Here is a 23,747-nt window from a genome sequence, read left to right on the forward strand (position 1 = left end):
GATACTCCTGCAGCCTGTGGCAAGGACGACAGAGGAACAGGTGGATATGTCCCAAAGAATGCTGGAGCTTATGGAAAACCCATGCTGGAGCACACTCTTGGCAGGAACTGTGGCCCATGGAGAGGAGCCCATGCAGAAGCATGTTGTATTTCTCTGTCTCATTCCATCTCCATACCACCTACATGCCCACATATATTCTACCTTTTTCATACCTTTAACACAAAGGATTTTAAAGGGTAAAAAATATACTGACAGACTGGTATGACAGAGTAAATTTGTCTGTCGGTAACTTTTATACAAATCTTCACAAGAATTTCACAAACCTTTTTGAAAAAGCTTAGAGTTTGATTTAAAATAGTCGATTTTATAGTGTTTAGCAAATAAAATTTTTAAAAATCAATATAGGATTTTACATCAACATTCATCGCAAAAAAAAGTTAGAAAAATTGCTCCAGAATATTTGTTAGCTGAACCAAGAGAAGACAACAGAAAAAAATAAAAACAATGAAACACTGACCATCTATATTTTGGAACATAAAAATTGTCTAAATGAGTTTTGCAAACTTCACATAGACACAAGAATCTCTACAGTAGGCAGTTATGGAATAACTTGTTCAGGGGAGATCTCTTTTTAACTCCATTAGTTTGACTTATATCTGGAAGTAAAAGAATTTTGATTCCTTCCAAAACATTTGTTTATTTGTTTAGCTGGTGACTTTTAAGAAATCCTACAATTAATTTACAAGAGAAGTTGAAATTTACAAATCTCCTTAATCATGCATTAAATTTCTTATGTAATGCTCCATTTATTGATTCTTTATTTTCTGTTTTATCTCATAGTATTATGCTAGAAAAAAGGAAATTAGAAAAAAAAATTCCTACCCTCACACCAAAACCTGACAGCCACTCTCATTCTAAACAGCTTTATTAGTTTTGGTGCCAGAAGTGGGGCATACAGTTTTTTTCTACTCAGAGAAGAGGAGGAGGTGAGAACATGAGGAAAGAACATGGAGACACCAAGGTCAGTGGAGAAGGAGACTTCCTATTTTGGAGGGACAAAAAGTTCCTTAAATTCAAAATAGTTTATTATGAAAAGAAAACCATTACAACTGTTTCTACTCTTGCTTTATTATTACATCTGACATGTCGCTCTTAAAAATTCAATCTGCTACTGTTGCTAGGAGTCTGTTGCTATGCAACCTAAAAGATATGTGGTGCCTTCAGGTTAAGAAGCACTAATAAATCTATAGCCCTCCTTATGCATTTCTGACAAATTTGCTTAAAGAGCTTAAAAGTCTTCTCAAATAGCCACCACACACTGACAGATCTCTTTTATTAAAAGCTTACACTAACAGATTTTACAATTGCACTGGGTTTTGGCTGGGATAGAATTAATTTTCTTCACAGTAGCTTGTATGGTTCTGTGTTTTGGATTTGTGATTTAAGAGTGTTGATAACACATCCATATTTCAGCTATTGATGAAAAGTGCTTATGCAGCACCAAGGTCTTTTCTGTTTCTCATACTGCCATGCGAACAAGTAGACTGGGAATGCTCAAGGAGTTGGGATGGGACACAACTGGGAAGGATGATCCCAACTGATCAAAATAATATTCTATACAATGACATCACACTCATCAATAAAAGCTTCATATTGACTCCAAGTTGTTTTTGTCGAAATGTGTTTTTTCTGGTTTTATTCATTATTTTTAATCTTGAAGATTCTGCAGGCCAAATTACATACCTAAAAATACCTCTACAGGATCAGTGTTTTCAATAATGTTTTTGCAAATCCACTGAAGAAGGGTGAAGAAATGGCTAAGAAGTTAACAATATGGCTTTTCTCCTACAAATTGTTCAAAAGTAGCATGATTGATGACATCTATAGGAAATAGGAAATCTGTCCTATGCCTTTTGCTCTTCATTTGTATCCATATTATAACAGAGTAAAAGGTGTGGATGTTTGCTGACTGGCCAGATGTTTATTGCCAAATGAAATATATAAAACCTGAAAACTGACTGCATTTTCTTCGATAGTAGCATAAATTTAGTCTTACCTTTCCCCAGATAATTATTCTGATGAAATATGTGTTTTTGAAACCTCTACCCCTTTCAAATAAGATGGAGGGCATTATCACAGAAATTATTTCTTTAGGAACACAAGAATAAAAGCATGTCTTGAAAGTTTTTAAAAAGGATGAGATAACTAGTCTATACAACACCCAGTTTGTGCATCTCAAAACATTTAATACTACTTGGTCAAGGTTTTCTACAGGGACCTCAAAAAAAAAAAAAAAACAAAATGAAGACTTTTTTGAAAGCAAGAAGTCAGGGGGAAGGGGGGGAGAAAATTTCTTCCTAAGAGAGCATTCATGAATGACAACTGCTTTTGTAACTGGTATTTTGTTTCTTCTCCATAATTCATAAGCTTGCAGTATTTTTTCTAAAGCAAATCACAGAATCACAGAATTAACTAGGTTGGAAAATACCTCTGAGATCATCAAGTCCAAACTATGACCTAACACCACCTTATCAACTAAACCATGGCACTGAGTACCACATTAAGTTGTTTTTTAAACACCTCCTCCAGGGATGGTGACTCCACCACCTCTCTGGGCAGCCCATTCCAGTGCCCAATCACTCTTTCAGTGAAGAAGTTTTTACTAATGTCCAGCCTAAACTTCCCCTGGAGCAGCTTAACACTGTGTCCTCTCGTTCTGTCAGTGGTTGCCTGGGAGAAGAGACAAACTCCCACCTGAATATGACCTTCTTTCAGGTAGTTGTAGAGAGTGATAAGGTTTCCCCTGAGCCTCCTTTTTTTCAGGCTAAACAACCCCAATTCCCTCAGCCGCTTTTCATAGGGATTGTGTTCCAGACCCTTCACCAGCCTTGTTGTCCTTCTCTGGATGCATTTGAGCATCCCAACATCCTTCCTAAATTGAGGGGCCCAAAAGTGGACACAGTACTCAAGGTATGGTCACACCAGTGTCAAGTACAGGGGAAGAATGACTTCTCTGGTCCTGCTGGCCACACTATTCCTGATACAGGTCAGGATGCCATTGGCCTTCTTGGCCACCAGGGCACACTGCTGGCTCATGTTAAGTCGGCTGTCGACCAGTACCCCCAGGTCCCTTTCTGCCTGGGCACTGTCCAGCCACTCTGTCCCCATTCTGTAGCAATGCAGGGGGTTGTTGTGGCCAAAGTGCAAGACACAGCACTTGGACTTGTTAAACCTCAAAGCCAAACATTTTTTTTCTTTTTTTTTTTTCTTTTTTTTTTTTTTTTTTGCCTAGTGGGCTTATAAAACAAACCATAAAGAAAAGTTACTTAATTGGGCTAGTGAGGCACTGGAACAGGTTGCCAAGAGAAACTGTGGACACCCCATATCCGGATGTGTTCAAGGCCAGGTTGGATGGAGCCCTGAGCTACCTGGTGTAGTGGATGGTGTCCCTGCCCATGGCAGGGGGGTTGGAACTGGATGATCTTTAAGGTCTGGTCCCTTCCAACCCAAACCATGATGATTCCATGATCTCCTGCACTTTTAGGATTTAGCCTTGTAAAGAACACAGAGGAAAGTCAGAATCCTGAATCAAGCACCTATTTTCCTCAACACAGACAAAAAGATTAATACAGATACATAAGTACAGTATTCACTACTTATAAATACTTTCAAGGACAGATCACTGCAAAATTGAAAGCTATCCTATTGATTGTGATCTCAAAAGTGAGGGAAAACAGCTTAGAAAACAGTCTAAAATATTTTATCTATACAGCTACAGTTAAACACATCTAGCTATTTATACTGTAAAAATAGCTGCACTTAAAAACTAGCAAATGATCATCTGAACTCCACTTTACAGTCTCGTTTTTTGTTAGATCTAGTTTCTACTAAGAGCAAGTGTTTCCTTCTGTGTTGCTCAAGGATATACTAGAGACAGGAGAGACTTAGCAAAGAGCAGTTGCAATGCTGCCCAACTTCAATTGTTCCATAAGTAATATTATATTAGTACCATAAGACAGTCTCTTGAATGCAACTAAACTTCTGCAGACATATATGCTTGTTTATATAAGAATAGGATAGAGCGTCAATCTGTTAAGTTTGGTGAGACAGCTTGGTTAAATAAGTATTCTTCACATGAAGAAATTCAACCAGAATCAGATCCTACCAAGACTAAACCAACATTTCCCCCTTCACTATTATGGAGTATCTCCCTCATCTGTGAGATGTTTCTACAGTACATACTAAGTTCAATGTTCCCTTTAGCCTTTTCCATTCGAATTTCTTTTCCCTCTCTCACTTCTCAGCATCAAACTTTTAAGTACTTGATGCAAGTACATAGACCAGGCTTTGACACACATGTAAATGTTCATATGCTCAATCTCTCTAAACAGCTATTTCATGTATACATGATAAATATCTGCCCAAAATGAAAAAAATATTGTCATCTACACTTAAGTCTCTTGAACATTTTTCAACATCAATATGCTTTCATTTTGTTGTATCTTTACTAAATTTATTATTTTTCCAGCTGGCATAGTGTCAAACACCCAGAACCTTCAAGAAAAATACCTTCTCTGCAATTCCAAGAACAGGTCATGTTTAAAATAAAAAAAAAAAAACAACACCTCAATCACCTGTATTTAAATGTATACATAGATACAAGTATATTATACATATATATATGTAAAGATAGATACTAAAACCCCCTGGAAAACAGCTACTCCAATACTAAGTTCCAGTAAATCCCTGATTTTAAAATGGCAAATTTAATGTGGTAAAAGGTTGTTACACCAAGAGATGTCAAGCCAGACACAGAAGCACTACTATATCACAAAGGAATGAGGCTTTAATATGTTCTGCAGAAACCTAAGCAGATATCAACCAAGCACACCTCTATATTATCAAAAGAAATAATTTTAAAAATTCCTCGGATTCTCCAACTTTACAAAAAGGCAAATTCCTCAATATGATTATTTTCACAATATGTTTGAAGATGTTTTAACTGATCTTCAGGTTTCTGGTGTGAAAAATAGATCCTGAATTGCTGAATAAGTGTTCTTTGTAGTAATTTGCAATTGGCTGAAGGAGTCTTCTTCAAAATAAATTTTAAATGTCAGTTCTGTGTATATTGAGATGAAACAGGTAACATTTACACCTCAAAGGAAACAGATTAATAAAAGAGCAACTGCAGGCTATCTCTGCAGCTCAGCTGGATTTACTTCAGAAATGTCTAATATACATTACTTCCCAGCCTTGACACACCGCCCTACCTCAAGTAAATGGAAGAATTAAACCATGTGGAAGTGAAACATCTAACAAGGAAAAGGAAAGAATGGTGGATAGGAAACAATTCTGCAAAAAGGAACCATATTGAAGAAATGAAACCCAGCAACTGACAGAACCCAGGCCTGGTTCAGGGGTTCCGTGTGGTGGAAAAGTCTCTCCTCCAACCCGTGCTTACAAAGAAAGACTCAACAGTCTCTTGTTCGGTCTCAAGGCAGTTTATTGTAAGCTATCTAAAAGATTGTCTTCTCGGGCTACTGCGGTTTGGTCAGCAGCTCAGGCAGAGGCACACACACCCCTGACACCCTCTCTGTCCCCTGACTTCTTCTCCCGCCCCTGGGCTGCTGCTATCTTTTATATGGTGCATTATGTGATAAATGTGTACAGTTTTTCCCCAATACCCACTACCTATATTAAATGGTGCTTTTCTACTCTAAACCAATCCATGAGTGCCAACATCAAGAACATGGAGGCAAGGAAGAAGAAAGAGGAGGAACAGGACCGGCCTACATTTGTCCATCTTAAACCCTCTGACCCCCATGTACAAAGTAAAAACCCCCCTGTACAACACTAAAAAAATCTTCCCTCTACTTTATAACTACTTCTACTATAATATCTAAACTTTTGTGACTTCTTGTTCTTCCTGCAAAGTTGGTAAATCATTACATGGCTCAAACTCAAAATCACAGCTGTTTCCAGCTGCCTGCCAGGGTCTCAAATGCTTCTGACCAGGGCCTGGAACCTCCAAAAATGTCTGAGGAACATTTTGAGTTCCAACAAGCAACAGCAGATAGAAAAAACAGAATTATAATATGTACAATAACAGAAAAAAAAATCAGCAATAATAAAAAAGCAAAGTAGGACTAAAACATAAATTGCAAAAGCAAAAAAAATGTTGACCCAAAAAAGTTTTCAAGACTGGTATTTCGTTTAACTCATCTAGAAACAAAATCAACAAAATGGTGGACAAGGGAACTAGAGAGACATGGATTTGATTGATGGAACACTTGGTGGAAAAGGAATTGGCTGGATGGTCACACTCAGAGTTGCAGTCAGTGGCTTAATGTCCAAGTGGAAAGAAGTGACGAGTGGCATTCCTCAGGGGTCTGTATTGGGACTGGTACTCTTTAACATCTTTGTCAGCAACATGGACAGTGGGACTGAGTGGGACTCAGCAAGTTTGTCAATGATACCAAGCTGTGTGGTGCAGTTGACATGCTGAAGGGACAGGATGCCATCCAGAGGGACCTTGACAGGTTTGAAAGATGGGTCTGTGCAAGCCTCATGAAATTCAATAAGGCCAAGTGCAAGATCCTGTACCTGGGTCGAGGCACTCCCAAATACAAGTACAATCTGGGCAGAGAATGGTTTAAATGCAGCCCTGGGGAAAGGGATTTGGGGCTGTTGGTGGATGAGAGTCTCAATATGTCTCAGCAATGTGTGCTTGCAGCCCAGAAAGCCAACTGTGTCCTAGGCTTCATCAAAAGCGGTGTGGTCAGCAGGGTGAGGGAGGTGATTTTCCCCCTCTATTCTGCTTTGGTGAGGCCCCACCTGAAGTTGTGCATCCAGCTCTGGGGCCCCCAGCACAAGAAAGATGTGGATCTGTTGGAGCAAGTCCAGAGGAGGCCACAAAGATGATCAGAGAGCTAGAGCACCTCTCCTATGAAAACAGACTGAGACAGTTGGGGCTTGTTCAGCCTGGAGAAGAGAAGGCTTTGGGGAGACCTTATAGCCCCTTTCAGTACCTAAAGGGGGCTACAGAAAGGCTGGAGAGGGACTTTTTACAAGGACATGTAGCAATAGGACAAGGGGCAATGACTCTAAGCTGAAAGAGGGCCAATTCATATTGGCTATTATGAAGAAATTCTTCCAGGTTGCCCAGGAAGTTGTGGATGCCCTTGTCCCTGGATGTGTTCAAGGCCAGGCTGGATGGGGCTCTGATCAAGCTAGTCCATTGGAAGGTGTCCCTGCCCATGGCAGTGGGGTTGGAACTAGATAATCTTTAAGGTCCTTTCCAACCGAAACCATGTTATGATTCTAGGAAAATGTTCCAAGGCTGTTGTTTAGCTTCCTCCATTATCTGTATTTCAAATATCCCTTTAAAAATACAGCATTTTGTCTTCCACTTCATGGGCTTGTATCTGCATGTTAGTAAACAGCAATTCTAAAAAATGAATCATTATTTTCCTGATACAATATTACTTTACAGTTAGCTCAAAATTAGGTTTAATTCAGAAGTATTTATAATGTGATAAAACAAAACAAAACAGAATCACTGAAGATAAAAATATCCTAATTTTGTGCCATGTAAATATGGGTGTAAGAGGCAATTAAACATTTCATCATGGCACTAAATGAGAAAGAGTAAATTCAAGTAATGATAAAGATAGAGGAAATACATATGGGATTTATGTGGCTAAGGGGTTGTGAAAAACTAGATAGTTACATGGTATCCATGTTTTTCTCCTTTTAAAGTAATTTAAAAATAGGTTAAAACCTATAGTAGATATGTTCTCTCATTTTTCTACATAGAACTTGTATTAGACAGCAAAAAGATGCTATGCTCATAAGAAAGATAGCATGTACATTTTTTGTAAGAAGAGGTACACTTCCCAACACAGTATAAGCTAGGGTTAATAGACTATGAAATTATTTTAAGTAGTCTACTGAGATAATACAACTTGATACAGAAACTGAATGACAAGAAACCATATGGATCAACAACATGACATGGTAGGGCCACCTTAATTAAGAAGGCATAGCCAGGTAGATGGCTCTTATTCCTTTCAAGCTATACATTCAACATTTCTTTAGCTCTTCAGAAACAAATATGTTTCTAAGAAAGTAAGACAAACACACAGCATTGTGTGCTCTAAATATGCACAGCTCCTTTGAGTTTACTGAAAACTTAGCTGTTTCTATACTAGCAGGTTAAATTCTACAAGTAGCACAAGCAGAATTAAAAAAAGGCTCTGAATCAGTGCATGAAAACAATAATACCACCAAACATTCCATGTAGAACAAATATGTTTTTAAAATAAAATGAAAGTGTTAGTTGATGAGAAGAGAATGTTAGGAATTCAGAGGTACAGCCATAAAATGAAATTAAAAAATTAAATTACACTTGCACCCAGACATGACAATTAATTGTACTGAAGAATCTTACATAGTACCAGTTAGCCCTTCAACCTCTACTATTAACTACTAATCACACCTTCAAGATAATTTTAAAGGATCTCTAATGCGTACTACAGGTAACATAGGCCTTTTCCTATTGATGTACAAGATACTTTGGAACATTACAAGTACTGCAACGTGTCAGATAACTTCTAATAATAATTTTTTAAAATAAAGATAAATACCCTTCATAACAAACAACCACAGGGCAATTTACATCATTTTTTCCCTTTCGGAAATGATGTCTCTTCCTATATTATGAATTGGGAAGGAAGAAAGGCTGAGGAAGAGAAAGCGCTCGAGGCTTTTCTCTCTCACTCCTCCTCACACACCCACCCACCCCCCCCCCCCCCCAATCAATAGCGAAGCCCAGTGCAGCAGTCCCAGCCTGGATGCTGCAAGAAGGGAGGAGGTAATAGCTGGGGTGGAGGCAGAGGGGAGAAAAAAGGGATAGAAAGGCACAGGATTGCAAGTCTATACAGAATAGTTACATTCACCTGAATCGTGGAAAGCTGTGTTGTTGCTCTTGCTGGTGGTGGCTCTTGTAGGTGATGATTAGGAAGCAAATAGAAAGCAGTGGAAGAGCAGATGTTGTTGATGAGTAACAGTCACCAGGACTACGGTGACTATGGCGCTTGATTCACAAGGCAACAGTTGCTATAACTCACAAAAGAGAGAGAGCAAGCAAGAGAAAAGGAAGCAGTGGCCCAGCCGAAGATACCCGGAAGAGGCAGGGCTTCCCGTATGACGGACAGCTTTTAGAGCTGGAGGGGAGGAGGATCTGTTTCCTCAAGGAGGAAAGAAAAGAAGGTTTGTAGGAATGTAATAAAACCCCTACCTCACTAAGGGCGTGCGAGGGCGCATTCTATTCCCGACAAGCAAAGTGGCACTAGTATGACAATGGACTATCCATGGATGTAAGATCATACTACATCGGAGTGAGCAAGGAGGGAACCTATAGTGGTGGCTGATAGTTCAAATGGATAGCAACTGCCAGGCCGAAACACGAGTGGGAGGGAGAAGGAGGGAAGAGAGGGTGTGGTTATATCAGCATATCTGTCTCCCGCGTGGATCGTGCTCACCGACATCCTGACGTCACATCCGATTAGCAACTAAAATGAAGGGGGTTTTGTGCACGCATCTCTGTTCCGTGATTTGCTTTGCTTTTCCACCCTGTTTGCTTCCTGCTACTTGGAAGCAGATTAGCGTGAGCAGGAAATTCTGCTTTGTCCTAACAGCTTATCACCATCTCTATTTCTTTTCCCATCAGAAAGTAACAGTGAAGAGATGCTGCTAGACAGGGTATTTGTTGACTGCTGCCATCTAAAGTAGGTGAGGCTGTGGCAGCAGCTGTACTGCCCTCATTGCCAAAGCTGAACATTTTCTGTAACTGCTGTATACACTTGGCCTGCTGGACTCAGCACACGCACAACCAGTGTGTGCATTACCAGCTGCCTTGTGCCAACTTTTCCCTTCAGCAATGTTTCTCATAGACCCCTACCCTTCCCCACATGTATTTCCTTAGAATGCAACCTGCTTTACTTTTATTCCTTCCCTGAACACACTTCATTCTGCATGCTGCCACCAGGGCAATGCTCTTTAAATTCCCTTCCTCATCCTGTTTCCCCTTAATCTCCCATATTACCAATGCTTCTCTGCACCTTGTAGTCATGGGGCTACAAGATATTGAGCATTACTGCTTGATTTAGGGATATAAGAGATGTTGTATACTGGAGTCAATACACAATGTGAGAATTTATACAGCACCGTAGCTATTTTTCTGCAATGCATCCACATCTAATGGTCACTATGGTTCCATATAGCCCTGTAACCCAAATACATGCAAACCTGCAGCTCTTTTACACATTTTGTAACCTATAAAATTACTGTTGTACGCAGCCTATTATACCATCTACATAACCAGTAATATTTGGCTGTAATACATATATTGGTCATAGCCAGCATGGGTTCATGAGGGGAAAATCCTGCTTAACTAAATTTCCTTTTATGACAAGGTTGTACATCTAATTGACCAAGGGAAACCAGTACATGTGGTGGGGTTTTTTATTATTATTTTGGCAAAGCTTTTGATACTGTGTCTCACAGTATTCTTCTGGACAAAATGTCCAGCATACAACTGGACAAGTCCATATTACATCGGGTGAACAACTAGCTGACAGGTTGGGTTCAAAGAGTTATAGTAAATGGGGTTACATCGGGCTGGTGGCCAGTCACCAGTAGGGTTCCCCAGGGCTCAATTTTAGGCCAGTACACTTTGATGTTTTTATAAATTATCTGGCACAGGTGTAGCAATGTATCTGAACAACTTAGGCCTCAGTGTGCACCAGCCATACTGTCTGTAAGTGTTCTTATCAGAATTTTCTCAGGGCACCGTGGAATTCATCAAGGTTACTAAGACATAAACTGTGCTAAAATAAGAAAGAAGAAGCTGAGAAACCAAATACCAGGATTGCAAGAACTAGATGACAGAGGACTGTAGAACACCTGCACAGTAACCAATCACGGATGCTGAGAAATGGAGGCAGAGAACGAGGGAACAAGACAAAGGCACCAATCAAGAAATGTGATCTTAGTCGTTTGTAGACCATATAAAAGTGTGTGTAATGTAAACAATAAATGGCTTCTGCTTGATCATATTGGTCAGTTGTTCAGGAGCCCTGGTTTACCCGCAATACACAGGAATCAAATGTATGTTAAGTAAGTTGGATGATGATACTAAATTAGGAAGAGCTGGTGGATTCCCTTGAGGGTAGAGAGGAGTTACAGAGAGATCTGGATAGACTAGAGAGCTGGGCAATCGCCAACTATGGAATTTAATAAGAGCAAGTGCCAGATTCTGCACCTGGAACAGGGTAATCTTGGTTATATGTACAAACTAGGGGGGTCTGGATGCTATACATACAAACAAGATGCTTGAGAGCAGCACCATGGAAAGGGATGAGGGTTCAGTTTCATATCAAATTGAATATAAGTCAGCAGTGTGCCCTAGAAGCCAAAAGGGCCAATTGTATTCTGGGGTGCATGAGGCACAGTATCACCAGCTGGTTGAGGGATGTGATTGTCCCACTCTGCACTGGTGGAGCACCACCTCAAGTACTGTGTGCAGTTTTGGGCACTTCAACATAAGGACATAAAATTATTAGAGTGTGTCCAAAGGCAGGTGTTACATTGTGACACGAAATAACTCACAGAAGTAGGCTAAATGTAAAAGGAAATAAAAAGAACTTAAAAAAGCAAACTGTATTTTCTGACTCTACTATATATACAATAGTAAAAGTGACAGTGGATTGGAGGGTGAAACTACTACCTCTCCAACTACAGTGGTGTCCTAGTTTAGGACAAATTTGGGGAAAACCCTCTGAAAGGAGCCCCCAGGAAACAAACCCCCATGGCCCCTCCCCACCCACCTGGTTCAGGGAAAAATTTCCTCTGAGAGAGAAGTGGAAAAGAACCTGTTTATTCAACAAACAAAGCACTCCCCAGCACCAAAACAATTAACAAAACCAGATGACAACAAAACTCTTTCACCACTCTGAAGAGATTAACAAATCCAGAAAGTCTTTCCTGGGAGTGGTCGCCCGGGTCTTGATGCTGGGGATTGCTCTCCAGCACTGGGGATGGCTGCTGCAGATCACAAAATGCAGGCTCCTGGTGTTCCTTGGTGTTTCCCAGATCCCAGTCCGGAGCAGGTTGGATGGTATTCAGGAAGAGGAAAGGAAAAGCAACAGTCCAGGGAAAGAATTGGACTGCTTAGCTAACCTAACTAGGAAGCAAAGGCAAAAGCAGAAGCAAGCAAAGCAAGCAAGCAGGCAAAGCAAAAGCCTGCCAGCCAGCACTAGCCTTTTCTAGACAGCAGACCATGGGGGGAGGTGAACCAGCTGATAACAAGGCAAAACAAACCTTCACTTTCAGAGTTAGTTCTGAAAGCACAGAACATAATATCAAACGTAAACAGAACACGATTGGAGATACAAACACCATAACGTCACCCTAGGACAAGTGGTCAAACCAACAGTCCATCAATTCTCTCTACTTACAAAGAAGAATGTAAAGCAGTCATTATTTGCATGAACACATGTGAGAAAATTTAGTTGAAATATGTAAATATCAGAAGGCATAGGAACTTTTAGAAGAACTTTAAAACTCTCAAAAAAACAGAACAGACAGGGGATTGATATGGTGAAAGATCTCAAGGGCAAGACTTATGCAGAGCAGTTGAGGCCACTTGGCTTGTTCAGTTTGGAGGAGAGGAGAGGAGAGGAGAGGAGAGGAGAGGAGAGGAGAGGAGAGGAGAGGAGAGGAGAGGAGAGGAGAGGAGAGGAGAGGAGAGGAGAGGAGAGGAGAGGAGAGGAGAGGAGAGGAGAGGAGAGGAGAGGAGAGGAGAGGAGAGGAGAGGAGAGGAGAGGAGAGGAGAGGAGAGGAGAGGAGAGGAGAGGAGAGGAGAGGAGAGGAGAGGAGAGGAGAGGAGAGGAGAGGAGAGGAGAGGAGAGGAGAGGAGAGGAGAGGAGAGGAGAGGAGAGGAGAGGAGAGGAGAGGAGAGGAGAGGAGAGGGGAGGGGAGGGGAGGGGAGGGGAGGGGAGGGGAGGGGAGGGGAGGGGAGGGGAGGGGAGGGGAGGGGAGGGGAGGGGAGGGGAGGGGAGGGGAGGGGAGGGGAGGGGAGGGGAGGGGAGGGGAGGGGAGGGGAGGGGAGGGGAGAGGAGAAGAGAAGAGAAGAGAAGAGAAGAGAAGAGAAGAGAAGAGAAGAGAAGAGAAGAGAAGAGAAGAGAAGAGAAGAGAAGAGAAGAGAAGAGAAGAGAAGCTGAAGGGGGACTTCATTACAGTCTGCAACCTCCTCAAGAGGAGCAGCAAAGGGAGAGTTGCTGATGGAGCAAGTCCAGAGAAGAGCATGAAAGCTGGTGAAGTGGCTGGAGCACAAGTCTTATGAGGAGCACCTAAAGGAACTGGAGTTGTTTAGCCTGGAGAAAAGGAGTCTGAGGGGAGACCTTATTGCTCTCTACAACTCCCTGAAAGGATTTTGTAGTGAGATGGGGGTCAGTCTCTTCTCCCAGGTAACAAGTAACAGGATGAGAGGAAATGGCCTCAAGTTGTGTCAGGGAAGGTTTAGATTCGATATTAGGATTTTTTTTTCCTCAGAAAGGATTGTAAAGCTTTGGAACAGACTGCTCAGGGAAGTGAAGTCACCATCCCTGGAAGTGTTCAGAAAACATGTGGATATGGCACCTGAGGACATGGTTTAATGGTGAACATGATGGTGGTGCTCAGTTGACAGTTGGACTCAATCTTAGAGGTATTTTCCAACCTTAACAATTCTATGGTTCTGTGGTGGAAATAGTATGAAGCTGCATCAGGGGAAGTTCAGATTGGACATTAGGAAAAGGTTCTTCACTGAGAGGATGTTCTGTCACTGGAAGTGATCATGGCACCGAGCCTGTCAGAGTTCAAGGAGCTTCTGGATGCTCTTAGTCATATGATTTAGTTTTAGGTATTCCTGTGAAGAACAGGAAATTGAAGTCAATGATCCTTATGTCAACCAGCAGGAAATGGTCTTCCAAATGGCTGTTGACTATCTGAATGAGCTGTATGTATTCTCTCACATAGTAGCCATTCTCAAAATCAGACTGCACTAGTTTAACAGGCATTTGTTCAGTATCCACATAGAGGACTACAAAATGTATGTCATCGTATCTAAGGTTGAAAGGGTTCTCAGGATAATTGCTGCTAAAAGCAAGACAGAACAATCTTAAATTAATTTTTAAAGGTTGGCCACCAAATAATTTTTATCTCATAAAAACTGTTGCCAGAACACTGTGACTGTAAGTCCACAGTAATGCTTTAGAACCATCCTACCCATTATGGTTAAGAAAGTATTGACATCAGGAAGAACTTTATTACTATGAAGGTGACTGAGCGCTCAAACAAGTTGGCCAGAGTAGTTGCCTTGGAGATATCATGGTCCTGGTCAGCCAGCTCTAGGTGGCCCTACTTGAGCAGGGAAGTTAGACTTAGATGATCTCAACAGGTCTCTTCCAACCTCAAGCATTCTGTGACTTGAAGGCTTTTTCTTCTTGATACTGTACTTTTATCTGTTCTGTCAAGCAACATTTGCATGCTTACTTGTTTGGAAAGAAGAACAGGATAAGCTGTGGCATGAGCCTTAAATTTGGGTCTTTATCTCAGTTGACCGGGCTGTCAATTTGTGTTCTCAAAGGAAGGAACTTCATGTGCCTATCTTTGAAGGAAAAAATCAAACCTGTTTCAGGCCTTGGCACAAATAAAATAAAATTGCTTAAGTTCTTTCTCTGCCTCTACATATTTGTAGAATGTTTTAGAAACATCTTCAGCTTATGAATATATCAGCTGTTATATAGGTAGGAGGGTTGTAGCTGCCAGTGTTACAAGGAAATTATCAAATCAGTTTAAAGTTGTAATATTTTCTTCTATGTAGTTAATTTGCACAGATATCTTTCCACTTAGATTCATTGGGGCTTAATAGGACTAATAAAAATTAAAGTAAGAATAGGAAATTCTACTTTAAATAATTCCAAATATATAGATTTTTCTCTCAAAATATTTTTTACATAATTCTCAAAGAAGGTATGTCTCTTCTCAATTTTTTAAGAGATCATCCTTTTTTCTGAATTTTACAGTTACTCATTTCTATTGTGGAAGTAGAAATGCTAAGGCCTGGGTGGGCCTCTTGAGTCAATTCTCATCCTGTCTCATGGGTCTCTTGACTGAACTCTCACCCTGTCTCCTGAAACAATAATCACTGTGTAACCTTCACGATCAGTCTCTGTGCTAAAGAAAGCAGATTCTAAACCAGCCTTGAGCAGTTCTGTGGTCTTATGTATGTGACAGATATTAATAACTCACATTACGTTATCTGTCTTTGGCACAGCATCTTGAAGTGTATAAAAGCTTGTATCCACTTTACATAGAGTTCACATCAGCAGAGACTGTTTGTCTGTTGCTCTGTGCTCTCTCCAATAGCTTCTGTTCTGATCTGATGTAAATTGTATTCCATTTTTTCCATGACGAATTTGAAGCCATAAGTCAGATTCACATATCATGCTTCACCTGGGAGGACCACAGGTTGCTCCCTGCCAAAACTCCTTGGTGCCACTCAGAAGGTACAGGACCTTTTGAAATCCTTACTGGGACTTTGGGCAATGATCATCTGTAGGCTCCTGTGGCATGCTGAGACTGCTGAATCCAAACTTTTGGTAAAGGTCAGTTCAGACTCAAATTGCTGGCTTAAAGAGAAAAGAAATCTGTAATTCTGTTTCTGGTAAAATTTAGGAGAGGTAAGTCAGGAAAAGACTGGGTTGGTTTCTAGTATTAATATGGTATGAATTAATGAATGAATGCATCTGTGTGAATGGTGATTCTTGAGAGCTGGGCATTGATTTCTGCCACTACTTAAAAGCATCCTCTCTTCTGGTATCCATTAGCCACCCAGACTACCTTCTGCAGAGTGATTAGCCCTAGCTGTTAAAGAAGAATGGTGTGAGCTCTTGGTGTGAGTGACCCCATTAACCCTCTTCTGTGTCTAGTTCTAGCATAAGCCTCCTTTGGTTTCACTGTTGATGACCCCAACCTCAACCAGTATGGTGAGCTCAGGCTAGACACAGTGACCAGGAGGGTCTCTTCAGTCTCTGGTTATGGTTAGTCACATTGGAGAAGAAAAACATGGTTGATTGCTGTGAGGGGATTAAGTCAAAGCTCTGTCTTCTCCAGAATGCCCAAACCTTTTATCTTATTCCTCTTTGCCATGGAAAGGCCTAGATTTGAACTCCCTCACTGAGGATCCAAGCCACATAAATCCCTCTGACTTTCCTTTGTTTCCTCTGAATAAATGAAAATGGGAATCGGACAATCAAAGGAAGTTTCACTGCCCTCAAAGAGAACTCCAGAGTACTATATGTAAATGCAGTTCTCTCCTAAAGCCTGCAGGTACTTAGATAATTGGGATTTGGGGTAAAAAAAAAAAAAAAAAGATCCCTCAAAACAATTCACTCTAGAAGGTACCTTAACTTAGATGAAATAGTCCACCTTATGTGGGATGTATTTTTTAATTGGTATGAAGAGGCCTCCAGAAGGAGAGACAGAGTCCCTTTCCAGAGGGTTAGGAGACTCTCAGGAAGAAAAAAAAAAAAAAAAAAAAAATTGAACAGCTGAAAACAAAGAAAAGTGAAAAAACTCTGGCAGCTACCAAAACAGAATGTGGCTTTTGCTGGAAAAGGTAAAATCTTACAAATGTCTGTTGGAGAATGACTTAAATGTGGAATGCCTGTGGGATGAGTATGTGCATGTTTGGTGACCAGATGGCAAATAAAAGACCCAAGAAACAGGTAAGAGGGTCTGGAATATAGTCAGGTGTACAGAAAGGACAGAAAGGTTGGTGTCGGTACTCATGGGATCCATTAATGTTCATGTGCTTGTCAATCTAGACAGTATCATGTGTGTCTTCCCTACTGACCTTTAATTTCTACCAGTCAAATAGGAGGAAGGGGACTTGCCTATGTTTGTTTTATGCAAATCCTATATGTAGGTGCTGTTGAAGGCAGTGCCTTATCTGTGGCAGTCTGTGTAACTGGCCATGTCAGTGTCCTGTGTATGTCTTCTGTGTGTCCTGTATGTGGGTGGGGGATCTCTGGGATACAAGCTCAGCTTTGTTACCAGTTGAACCTGCAAATGGGAAAGTGTCAACCATTTCCCTCAGCCAGGGAAGAAGCCCTGGAGTCCCTGGGACACACAAAACTGGGCTCCAGTGGCTGGGCAGGAGTTCTGGGCATCAGCTGTTAGACAAGGTAGCCACTCCTAACATAAGGATATGGTCAAATTGTGAGCATTTCCAATATTATATGTGTAATTCTTATGTGATGGAGGAGTGAGCCTTTGTTAATGTGCCTACAACAATAAATTTGTAACCAACCTTCTAGAGCGTTATGCAGGCACCAAAACAGGACCTGTGCTAGTAAATTCTTTGGTTAATCGGAACAATTGGATTAGGGGGGCGGGGGGGGGGAGGAGCATTAGAAGATATAAATAGCTCAAACTGCAGGGCCTAGTGACTGGAATTTGTAGTTTGGGGATGAAAGGAGATGCTTACCAGAGTATGTACAAGACTCCCTGTAAGAAATCACTTTCACCTATCAAATCAACAATGATATTTTATATAAAGCAGGAGGAAATCTGAGAGAATCAGACTAAGGCTGAGCCCTCTAGAATTTGAACTTAGAAATTTGTGAAGAACCAGGTAGAAAAGTGAAATGCACAGTTCCAAAGGAATAGCCTCAACTTACAGAAATTTAATCCCAATGGAACCAAGTAGTGGAATTGAGTATTGCAGAAGAATTTGGTGAATTGTAGGGGAATAAATATCACTTAATGTACCTAGTGGCAGTGTAAATCTCTCATGGCTACTGTCATTACACAAATGCATACCATCCTGCTTGTAAACAAGGGGTGTCTGTACAGGACAACTCAGGATCAGCCACTATGATTGTAAGTAGCACAAGACATCCTATATGTTTGTTCAAGGATGCTCAGATAAGTTCCTGATCCAAGGAGAAATATGATTTTTAAATTTTTTTCCCCTAAGGAACTAGAACCTTTGTAGGGATCCTTAAAAGATATTTAAGAAGCCCTTAAAGAGAACAACTCAGGCACGAGGTATGGGTAGGGTTACAGTTTCAGTGCTATCCTACATTATTCCCACCCTGCTCCTGGAACTTCGGTATTAAAGGCAGCAGGGGCAGCAGCACAAAGTGGTGAAGGGGAGTGGTCATCCCGGGGGAAGAAGCTGAGAATATTCAGACTCTCCCCTCCACTGGAGGGCCAGATTTCAAGCTTATTTGTTTAAAAAACAAGAACTTTTCTTTAAATATTTTAGTTTGGTTAGAGCATGATGCAAATAACACCAAGGTTGCAGGTTCAATCCCTGTATGGGCCATTCACTTAAGAGTTGGACTCGATGATCCTTTTGGGTCCTTTCCAACTAAGAATATTCTTTGATTCTGTGAATATGCTCTAAATTAACTACTCAACCACCACTGACTGAGATTAAATATTTAAGAATGAAGAAGGTGCAGTCAACCAACAGAAACTGAGACACCTCTCAAACCCCATATAGCTGCTGGGGAGGTGGGGTTGCTCAACTCCTACAATGTTCCCAGAGATTTCTCCCTAGCACATATTCCTGAGAAGACAGTAAAGATAGGAAGACTTTGCTATTGATCAAAAACCTTCTCTAGCAATGGAATGTTTTAGTGAAGTCACTGAGCTACTGGCTACATCATTAAAATGTTGTTATATCTAAAGATACAGCTAATACTGAAAGCACTTTAATATGTCATTTCCCTTCTTTAATTTTCCACAAAAATTTAGCATTTTTGAAATTCATACACATTTTTATTTATTCAAATAATTCTATTGTCGCCCTGATTCTTAAGTTTTTCTAAAGCCTTCTGAGTTTACATTTTATTGGAAAACTTTCCCACACAGTTTCTGTAAATAACATATTGTTTTGCATTCCTTCATGGGGGTGGAGAAACTTGATGTACTAGTGGTTTGTCCAATGTCTTTGGAGAGGTGGCCCATTCACTCTCCAATCCACTGTCACCTTTGTAAAAGTATAAAAGTTAGAGTCAGAAAATAAACTTTCTCTTTTACCTTGCAAAGTGGCAGGTGGCTCGTGTTGTGCTTTCTCGTGTCCTATAGCGACATTCTATAGTTTAAATGGTCAGGAAGGGGCTTTCATTTTGCCATTGAGATGCAAAGGATTGAAGTCTATTATTGTTTGAATTCTTAAATCTTTGTTGGACACCTTTTGAACAAAATACTATAAGACAGAAAGAGAAGAAAACTGTAGCTGTACACCTCCTAAACCATGAGGACCATTTGTAAATTTGCAAATTTACTTTATTCAGATGCCTACATGCTATAATTTTGAGCAGTCTGTCATTTTAGAGATGTTCTCAGGATGGGAAGAGCCCTATCCATGTGTGAAAAATGTTTTTGTGACTCCTGTAAATTGGCAGTGGAATCAGCAAATGCTTGTATCTGCTGTGTTGAAAGTGGATGCATTCCCTGGGATAACTACAAAAACGGTTTTGAAACTTTCTGACCGAATAGTCAAATAAAGCATTGAAATAGAAGTATCTTAGAGTAAAAGAGATGAGGTAGCAAGACGACTGACGCTTAGAATATAATAGAGGAGGTTGTGGTAAAGCTAAAGGGATATTGCAACAAAGCGACTAAATGCTTATGTATAATAAAAAGTTTGATGCACTTGACAAAAATCATGTAACAGACACTCGTGTAAGGCCTCCCTCCAGACAACCACAAGGACAGGAAGCCAACGACCACCTGGAAAGATTATGAAATTGCTGATCCCAGCTTATTGATATTTCCTAATTTGGACTAACACAAGCACACTGGAAAATGCTTTGTAGTCTTAAAAACAGTATATATACTCTGGTGAACTTGTAGTGGTGTGTGCTGTTAGTGGAGCGGTGACTCCCTGGCCACCCAGCGCTGCTTGCTTGCTTTCTTTAAAATAAAAGATATAGAAATAAAATTTGGTTTGGCTATCGAAGTTTTATATCACTTGTAAATAAGCTGATGCAACAACTGTTGAAAAAGGTTGCTGAGAGAACTAATTCCTGAGTTTAGTATTCCTCTAACATTACATAGCAATAGAAGGACCCATTTTACCAGACAAGTAAGTGGGAGAGAGAAAAGGGACTTCCTTTGCAAAATCACAGGAAGCAGCCAGTCTAAGTGACACTCGGGAAGCTGAATGGACTGCAGGAGGAAACGTCAGAGCAGCAGGCTGGAACAGCAAAAGCGAGCACAGCCGGAGTGGCAAAGTGTAGCAAAGACTCACGAGCTATACCAGAAGCCGCAGGGTATCCGGGCGGGCACGGGCTGTCAGGTTAAAAAAAAAAAAAAAAAGAAACAGACAAAAACCACAAGGCAACAGCAGTTCCAGTCAGACGCACACGCTGCGTGGCTGCCCGAAGTCAACCACCCCCACCGGAAGGAAGCAGCAGAATCTGGCTTCCAACCCTCGCAGGATCCCGGGCTGCCTCTCACCCATCGCGATACTCCCAGAGCTGGGGGGCAGGGGGTGGGCAATGACCATTCTGGACACAAAACAAAAACAGAAAATGAAAAAAATAAAATGTGTAGGGGATAAAAACCATCCCCAAAACAGCACTGCTCAGCAACCACCAAAACATCCGTGTGTTATCAACATTATTCCCATACTGAATCCAAAATGCAGCATTGTGAAACAGAGATTTTTAGAATTCACTTAAGTTAATGAATTAAGCATTTATATTTTTTGTGAAAAATGCATATTTTATGATTGGCTTTTCGCAAATATTACAATGAATATTATATGTGTAATGTTAGAAAGTTATGCTGTATTAATTCTCTTAAGTAGTGTGTTAAATATAGTTTTAGGTTCCAACATAATGTTAAAATAGAGACTATGTATGTGGGGGAATTTTTTTTTTTTTAGGAATGAGATACTCGCTTCGAAGAACACCTAAATCTTCCAAAGGAGAGGAATTTATGGCTTCTTATCAGAAGAAGCTAATTTCTTCAGGCCTTGCTCAGACTTGAAGACTCCATGGGGATTAAAGGAACAGTTGACATACAACAGACAGAGTTTCTTGTTTTAAATAGAATGTATGCATAACCATGAAGGATATATGAATTGTGAGAAACTATAGACTGGGGTATTGTTTATTAAGATATATGTTAAGCCCAATGTAAAGGTTAGGCAACAGAAGATATGCAAACAGCCAACAGACACAGCTTATGCAAGACAAGATAACCGCAATCACTTACATCAGAGACTGCTTATGCAAACATAAGATAACTGCAAGACGTTCCAGGAACTGGCTTGCAAGAAATTCCAGGAAGACAAAAGGGTTCCCCACTACTTCATGAAAAATGGAATAAAAAGGGGGCTGTTTGAACTGATCAGGGCAGCAGTTGGTGGAGCGCAGACTCCCCTGTCATCCAGCGCTGTCTTTGCTCATATTCTACTTGCTGTAATTAATAAAATTGTAATTGGATTATGATCCATTGTGGCGCAAATTTATAACAAATATGCAACAAGTGTATTGTTTTAAGGGTGATTTCTTTGTTCACAAGTCATGCTTTTTGTGATTTAGTGTCCAAGAGCATCTGGACGTCCGTAATTCTTTGCTTTTTATTGTCTTGTAATTGTCCTAATTCTAAACTTTATTACTCCATTTGTATTATTATTTTTATAACCATTTTATTATTATTAAACTTTTAAAATTTTAAAAACCAAGTGATTGGCGTTTTTCACAATTATGGTAGCAGAGGATGGTTGCTAACACCTCTCTGCCGGTGCCTTAGGAGACTCAGAGTGAAGAGACGGGTCCTGCCCTATTTAGGCAGCTTCACTCTGTTCCCCTGGTGTTACCGACAGAAGCAGGTTTTGATCCAGGGACAAAAGGAGACAATTACACAAAGAAAAGGGAAAGGATTCCCTAAAACTGCAGTAATTAGCCCCTAAGATTAATGTGTACACAAAGAACAAAGACCCAAGGAAAGAGGATAGGTGAGTATTTGTTGGGATGGGGTGGATAAAGGGGGGGATGAATGCATGTGAATGAGAGGTGAACTGGTTATCCCAGACTTGCCAAGTGAGAGCAGGAGTCTCCCACGCTGCGTTTCCGTCTTTTTCGAGAGAAAAACGGCCAGTAAAGAGACGAAGAGAGTGAAAACAAGAGTGAAAGAACACCCCCCCCCCCGGGGAAACTGGAACTGGGTCTCCAGGAAGGAGTGGGACACCTTGGTGGGGGGAGGGGGGGGGGGAAATAGGAAATTTTAAAAATAGAGTTTTCTTGACATAATTCATTGGAGAATTAAAAGGCAAAAAGAGGGCTTTCTTGGCATAATTAATTGGAGAAAAATAAAAGGGTAAAAAGAGAGGGTTTTCCTTGGAGGGGCATAAATTTGCTGGATTAAAGGATATCCAAGAGAATCTGGGATTACGGTTGGATTGAGGGATATCCAAGAACACCAGAACTGGCCAGTAACACCTAAAAGTCTAATAGGTGTGTTAAAATTCTGCAGAATCGGGGGACATCCAAGATTAATGGAGATACATGCTGGATTAAACCTGCTGGGTTGATGGATGAGGGTTGCATTCCAAGAGCACTCAGAATAAATGTAGATATGTGGATATGTAATATAGATTGTTTGAAAGTAAAAGGTACCTTGCTGTTGTATGTGAGAGTGAGTGAAAAATAAAAGTGAGTGAGCGTGGGCAAATGAAAGTATATAAAAGTATTGTGAAGTCCAGAAGTATGAATGAACAGGCTTGAGGGTGTCAATGTGTGTGAGAGTGAGAGATAAAGGTGAGTAAATGTAGATGAATGGAAGTATATGTAATGTAGATTGTTTATTTTGAGCTTTACTTTATTTCCTTGGAGGGAGGTGGATTGTATTGAATGATATTGTGTTAAATGATATTGTGAGAAATAGGACTTTTTGTGTAGTTGAAAGAAGGTGGTATTCAGGTTGTTAGAGAAAGTGGGAAACAAAGGCATGGAATGACTAGATAAGATTTTGGAAAATGGGACAGAAAACGAGTAAAAAAGAAGACAAAGGGAAAGAAAAGGGAGGGGAACAAGAGAGGAAAAGGAAAGGAATGGGATCCTTCACAGGTTTTGCCCCCTCCGTTCCCGTTCGCCCGCACTACTCGCGGCCCAGCCGCTTGTCCCGGGCCCCGGCGCGCTGCCCGCTTCAGCTCCGCCTGTCCCGGTCCCTGTTTCGCCGCCCGCAGCCTCTGTGCCCGTCCCCGTCCCGCTGCTCGCGGCTGCCCGGCCGTCCCCCGCCCCCGCCCCGACCGGCTGCTCCGCGGCCTCGCTTGCCAGGCTCCCGTCGGTCCCGCCCGTCCCATCCTTGACCGCTCCTCCCGCGGCTGTTTTCTCTGACCCATCGCCAGCGACTTTGCCATTTCCGGCTGCGCTGAGCACCGCCGCTGCTGCTTTGTCTCTGCTGGGGACCACCGACCCAGCCGCCATTTACCTCGTGCGGGCTGACCGCGCTCCCGGCTGGTACCCCCGGCACTGACCCTCCCTTGGCGGTTCCGGCAGCACACCCTGCCCGTGCTCCGCCTTTGGAGGACCGAGTCTCGGTGGTATGCCCTCCCCTCACCCCGTTCCTGTCTGGAGCTCCGTTCCCCCGGTAACCGCAGCCCCAGCTCGGAGAAA

The 23,747-nt window shown here is 41.3% G+C and overlaps 1 protein-coding gene across 6 annotated transcripts in view; it reads right to left on the reverse strand.

Moving 5' to 3' along the window:
- The window catches only part of LOC116806853 (transcription factor RFX3), a 259,764-nt gene extending 236,017 nt beyond the window's left edge, over positions 1-23,747 (reverse strand). Inside the window, exon 1 of one of the 6 annotated variants that reach the window (XM_072923087.1) lies at positions 23,563-23,747. The gene's annotated coding sequence lies outside the window, so the exon portion shown is untranslated. Of the gene's footprint in view, positions 1-8,957; positions 9,367-23,562 lie in introns of those variants that run through there. The other 5 variants (XM_072923084.1, XM_072923083.1, XM_072923082.1 and 2 more) reach the window with 5 other exon arrangements.

The sequence above is a fragment of the Taeniopygia guttata genome, chromosome W (assembly GCF_048771995.1).
Source record: "Taeniopygia guttata chromosome W, bTaeGut7.mat, whole genome shotgun sequence".
Lineage (NCBI taxonomy): Eukaryota > Metazoa > Chordata > Aves > Passeriformes > Estrildidae > Taeniopygia > Taeniopygia guttata.